Source organism: Triticum aestivum, chromosome 5B (assembly GCF_018294505.1).
Source record: "Triticum aestivum cultivar Chinese Spring chromosome 5B, IWGSC CS RefSeq v2.1, whole genome shotgun sequence".
Taxonomy (NCBI): Eukaryota; Viridiplantae; Streptophyta; class Magnoliopsida; order Poales; family Poaceae; genus Triticum; species Triticum aestivum.
The window spans coordinates 161,571,265-161,577,611 of record NC_057807.1 but is presented as its reverse complement, the minus strand read 5'-3'; the positions used below and the strand labels follow the sequence as shown (position 1 = coordinate 161,577,611).

At 44.5% G+C, this 6,347-nt stretch overlaps 1 pseudogene; it reads right to left on the bottom strand.

The window, feature by feature from the left end:
• Window positions 1-733: 733 nt before the first annotated feature.
• LOC123110911 (probable serine/threonine-protein kinase At1g54610) lies at window positions 734-5,984 on the bottom strand (annotated as a pseudogene).
• Between the last annotated feature and the right edge of the window lie 363 nt (window positions 5,985-6,347).

Here is a 6,347-nt window from a genome sequence, read left to right as displayed (position 1 = left end):
GTACGTCGGGTCTTGGCGCTACTCCGGCGTCAGCAGCTGCCTCCGGCGCCGCACCTCTTCCGCGTGCGCCCGCGCCGACCGCGGCGCGTCGGCACTGGGATCCTCTCCGGATCCAAGTGTCAGTCATGTGCAGCGTCACGTCGGGGTAGGGGAGTAGGACGCGATGCTCCCAGTGCCACTTCACGTGGTGCACTGGGACGGCGATGCGCTGCCTCGGCCGGTGGGAGGACGACGGGGGAGGCAGGGGGCACACGGGAACGGTCGCCTTGCCCTTTCCCTTGCCGGAGAAGAGGCCCATTGTGGTGGCTAGGGTTTGCTAGGCTTTGCCGCCGATGGGGGAGCACATGGGTGATGAGATGCGAACGGGGCGTCTGAAAGCGGACGAGGACCCCCCCCCCCCACACACACACACCGCACACTCGGATTAAAAAAGGCCAACCACCGTCATTGACGCGTGGGCCCGCGGTGAGCGGCTATCATTAATAAAGCTGACCGCGGCAGTTGGGCGGCCGCCAGGACACGCGGCGAGTCCGCTTCGCGTCCGCACCGACGCATTTCAGCCGTAAATTTGAGCCGCAAATGGATCCACGAAGGACGCGTTTTAGGAATGGGTCGGCGCGTTGGGCCAACACTTTTGTCCGCGACGACCCAAACATACGGCGGAGGACGAAATGGGTACCTGCGTTGGAGTTCAGGTCTGTCTAAGCAAGAACGGCTCATAATTCAAGTGTACCAAACCTTGATGAAACTCTAGGTTCAGGTACTATATACACTAACAAGGAGTTACCATAAAAAATACACTAACAAGGATCTATAAATTCAGTCATGCCCTGCGCTTTTTCAGTTTATAGAGTATATAAACACCCCCAATATCCTATATGAGAACACACGGTTACATGCTAAAACTCTATACAGGGGGGACCTGCAGCAACGTGAAACGGCAGCTTTGCAGACGAATGTGGCGCTGACACCTCTGAAATCCGGTCCATGTTCGCAGAGCTCCCGTACGACCTTTTCAGCTGCTCGCTACCTGCTCGTCTTGCCGAGCCGTGCCTTGCGCACCGCCTCTTGGATGTGCCTCTCGTGCTCCTTGAGCATGTCCTCGATATTCCCTCCCGGCGGCACCAATGGCCCCGAGTGGTGGATCCTCCTGAGCTTCCTTCCATGATTCTGACCACAGAAAGGCAATGGTACGAGCCATGTGAGATGAAAGAATATAAATCCTCAATACTTCCCTTAGCAGTAGCACACTGATCATAGCGTCCTGCACCTCTAGGGGGTTCTTGTTGTGAGATGATACAGGCCTATCAGGTGGCTGATTCTGAACCTCAACTGCATTCCTCAGATCTGTCGTGCAAAACTGTGGTATATGTGAATGCGATGATGCCTTTGTCCTCGAGGTAGAGGAATTTGCGACATGAACAGAACTGCAGGCACAACCAGGCGTCGTTGGATGATCTGTGTAACCTCCCATGTTCCATGTAGAGCCAAATCCAGGAACCTGCACCGTGGTTGGCAACCGGCGTGGCTCCACCCGGAAACCGGGCACGCTATCCTCGGGGTAGAACTTCACGCTGTTGCTCTTTGAACTGGCATGCGCGTGTTCCTGCAGGGTGACAAGGACAGGCAGATGTACTTCCGAAGGTGCATGCCTTATAAAGAGATGTGCTCATGTTTTAGGGGTAACTTTTTAGGAATTTGCCCATGTTTTTTAAAGCATAAAACCTGTTAGCTGTACATATTTAGAATTAACAAAACAGACTAATTATTTGATTTTTTGTACAACAATCTATTAATTGGGAACTCAAGCAATAATCTGGAATCGCTACCTTCGATTCAGCAGCACCATTGACAGCACGACTGGTTACATGATTTTCATTTCCTGGTTTGGAACATTCAGCTCCTCGTCCACCAAGAGCTGCCTTTCTTTGCCTGCAAGAACATGAATGCAGAGTATTGGCATTTGATTGAACCGCCCAACAAGGAGTGCAATGAGTCCAGATGGAACAAGAAATGGTGATGTTGGCAAGTGCACCTCCTCTCTTCCTCTTGCCTGAGTCTAACATCATACTCCTTGCTTGCTGGAAGTTTCGGTAGACTTGAAGGGTCACAAGCAAGTGGCTCTGTTTTAAAAAACTGAAAGAGATTTGAAACATAGGATAAGTACTACAGATCCTGAGATATTCACGTAAGCAAAGTACTACAGGTAGATGCACAGTCACACAAGGGAGATCAGAAAACCGGCAGCAACTAAGGTTACCACTTACCACTGATCAGTGGCGGAGCCAGCGTTGAGTCGTTGGGTTCAGCTGAACCCAACGATTTTTCCGTCGCTCCATAGGCATGCATGTATTTTTTTGGCATGAACCCAACAGAAAACCGTGGCTGAACCCATCAAATAAGGATCCCACGTACAGAAAAAAAAAGAAAAAAAAAACAAGATCCCACGTACTCCCTCCGTCCACGAATAAGTGTACTTCTAGCTTTTGTCCTAGGTCAAAGTTTTAAAACTTTGACCAACTTTATAGAGAAAAGTATTAGCATTTATGACACTAAATTAATATCACTAGATCTATTTTGAAATGTACTTTCATAATATATCAATTTGATGTCATATATGTTATCACTCTTTTGTATATAGTTGGTCAAAATTTCAAAACTTTGACTTAACATAAAAGTTAGAAGTACACTTATTCGCGGACGGAGGGAGTAGTAGCCAGTCAAAAGCCCAAAAGCCCACATCATGTGAAGTGCCTAGGTTTGTGCGTCAGTTCTCTGTACGAGTACTTGGCCGCCGCGGCGCCGCCTCTCGTCTCGTTGAATCGCTTCCTAAGAAAACTCAAGCAATCTCCTCTCTCCTGTTGGGTGTTCTACCGTCGACTGGTCGCCAGAGGCCAGCTGCTGAGCGACAACCCAACCACTAATACAGATTCAAGGTAATGAATCACAATCTGCGCATCTCCTCTGTCATATCTAGTCTACTACGACCCAAGTATTGATTTTTGCGCGAGTTTTCTATTTGCTTATCCCCTGTATTTTGATTACATGGACTATTGAACGATATTTATGAACTAAAAAAGCAAACCACCAGATCGAGATAATGATGCAGACATTTCAAGGCCAACTATTATACCCAGAAAAAATGCATCAAATTTCGATGCTGCAAGTAATCCGGCTGATCGAAAGAAATTTTGGGAGTACATAAAATTTTCTAAGAAGCTAGATGTGATTAGGTGAAGATATTTAATCATTGGATCTTATGGGTAACACCTAACTTTGATTAGGCACAGAGGGTCATTGAAGATGCTTCACCAAGATTTGATCCAGAATGATGGTTCACTTGAGTATAGTGACAATGTGCATAAGACCTTTTGTTTAGGCTGTTTTCATTTCAGGGATAATAATAAGGGACAAGTTAAAAGTGATACAATACCAAGTACTATAATGGTAGTTATGATAGATGGGTCAAACTAACTTATCGTTTTTTTCAGCGTTTCAGCAAGATGAGTAAGCTATACCTGAATCTATGAAGTTTTTTGGTCCTGGACTAGCTATAATATCTAATCGGTATGCCGTGCACTCTTCAATTTTTTATGTAACACAATATATGACAAGTGATGTCATATTTTCAGCTGTATCTTGCTTTTGAGTGCTATAATCTTTCTTGTGAGATTGTGTGAAATTAGACTTTACACTCGATTAATTCGTATCGATCTTCAAAAGTCAATAAATGAACCCAATGGCTAAATTTGCTGGCTCCGCCCCTGCCACTGATAGCTATTCATTTCAAAATATACTAACAGCGGTCTAATTTTAACTACACTAATATGTCAAACTTCCGAGAAGTTAAAAAAAAGGAGACCATGCAGGAGAGCTGCATGTATATTCATTAATATGTTGCAACACCAAAGAAAAGTCTGAAGAAGTTTTGTAAGCCAGGTATTGCACCATACAAAAGATTCTTATGAGAGGATCAGAAACTTACATCACTCTGAAGAGCTGAGGAAGCTGTTCCACGAACTTCTGGTTCTAATGAAAGCAAGGAGTCTATGAGAACTACTGTGGAAGGAGGAAAATCTTTGAAAGTCTCAGCAACACACCGCCTATATTGCTGCTGAGGCTTGAACATCGCTGTTTCTGGCACCTTTGATTTCTTGCAATAGTCATCCATCGGCGACCCACAGAGCTTAAAGATCTTGTGAATTTGCTCCACCTACGATAACATTATTGTAAAAAAAAAATCATAAGACTTCAACCAGCATAAAAATCTGAAAGGTAACTGATGTTGTTTCTGGATCTTCAAAGGCAAAATAAGAAATACCTCGGTTCTTCCTGGCATGATTGGTTTGCCAGCAAAGAGTTCTGCCACAATACACCCTGTACTCCACATATCCACAGCGACACCATACTCTGTGGAACCAAGTAAAAGCTCTGGTGGTCTGTACCACAATGTCACAACACGGCTAGTTAGTGGTTGTGGATTGTCAGGGTCGAAAGATGTTGCCAGGCCAAAGTCTGCAATCTTCAGTACTCCATTGCTGTCAATCAAGAGGTTCGATCATTTGATGTCTCGATGCAGAACTCCATTTTTGTGACAATGATCAAGGCCATGAAGCAGCTGCTGAACGAAGCACTTTATCTGACATTCATGTTTAATTGTTTTAGTCAATGTAAGTTTCTTAACTGTTCAATGCAAGAGTCGGACGCTAACCACCTGTGACTCGGTGAGTTTGAGGCCTGGACTTGCAATAAGACCGGAAAGGTCATGTTCCATGTATTCGAAAACCAGATACAGGCTCTGCGACACACGAGATGTTACAATTCCTTCAAGCTTTATGATATTTGGATGATCCAGTCTCCGAAGAATATGGATTTCTCTAGCCATAAAGCGAACACTTTCAGGATCCATGTTGACGAACCGCACCTTCTTTAGTGCAACAATCTTCCCTGTTTCAAGATCTCGGGCTTTATACACAATACTGTAAGTTCCTTGTCCAATCTACAACTCAAAAGAAAGCATTCAATTAATCAGTATTCTTTATCAGGAAATTTAATATACATAAGCCACGCAATCAAATCAGTTGTTCACCTTGTCTAATTTCTCGAATGAATCGGCTCGTCGAGGCAACCAGCCTTCTACTGCTTTAGGCGCCACATTTGCAAGCCAAGTTGGCCACCCATAAACAACATGCTCACCTGAGAGCCCTTTCAACTCTGCATTGTTACAACTGCTGAACCTAGCATCAAAAGCTACCACCACCTTCTCTCCAGCATATGGCATGACTTTGCTGCCATCATTCGTACCTGATGCAGTCTTAGGGTCATCTTTACTTGATGGTTCTCTGTTTTCGGAAGTGGCATCAGCATGATCTTTGGCGCCTTTGGAGCAAAGGCAGCCCATAAGCACATGTGATGCCTTCTTGAACAAGTGAATCAGATCGAGACCAATCTTTGCAGTCTTTCTAGCCAATATCTGCGCTTGACAAGAAATGACCATTGCCTCAGATTCTAAATCTTGCTACAAGCTTGTTTATTTACTTAACCAAACAATGATTGAAAGACTTTCAGATGATCTTTCCCACTTTTATGGTATTCTTGGAAAACAAACTACAAGCTTAATTTTGATGTAAAAAAACATATTTGAGAAAATAGATGAAGTGGTACAAATAACCAAACAATAATCCGACAGAAACTGAATCCTTGAAAACAGTGCCAAATTGGACCTCAAGCTAAAACAGTCAAAAAAAATTCCTTTCATTGAATTATGTGATTCCGACCAATGTGGCAAATTTGCCTGTGATTTGTAACCCACAAAAATTCTTTTAAATCCAGGCAAGTAAATATGGAACACGAAACACAATTCATGGATACAATTCTGACCTTTGGAAGGCAGCTGAACACTGAAAACTTCAGCTTGGTGTAAAGGCACATGCCAATAACAAGAACCAAGAACCTGGTATCAATCTGTTTTTCCCTAGCAAGAAAACATCCGCGATGCTTGGTGTAAAGTGCGTTGGTGCCGGGTAGACTTTTAACCGACAATGTCCGCGATGCTTATGAGTGCGTTCATGCTATTGGAACAAGGAAGCGGAAGAAACCATTATGCGCAGTTAAGTTAGATATGATGAAGGTGTATGACAGAGTGGAGTGGTCTTTCTTGGAGCATATGATGACCAAGCTGGGGTTCCCTCATTCATGGACGGCCATGGTTATGAGGTGTGTATCTTCAGCTAGATTCTCGGTGAAACTCAACGGGGACTTCTCAAACAGATTTCTTCCCTCCCGAGGTTTACGCCAAGGAGATCCTATTTCTCCTTACCTCTTCTTATTCTGTGGCGAGGGTTTCT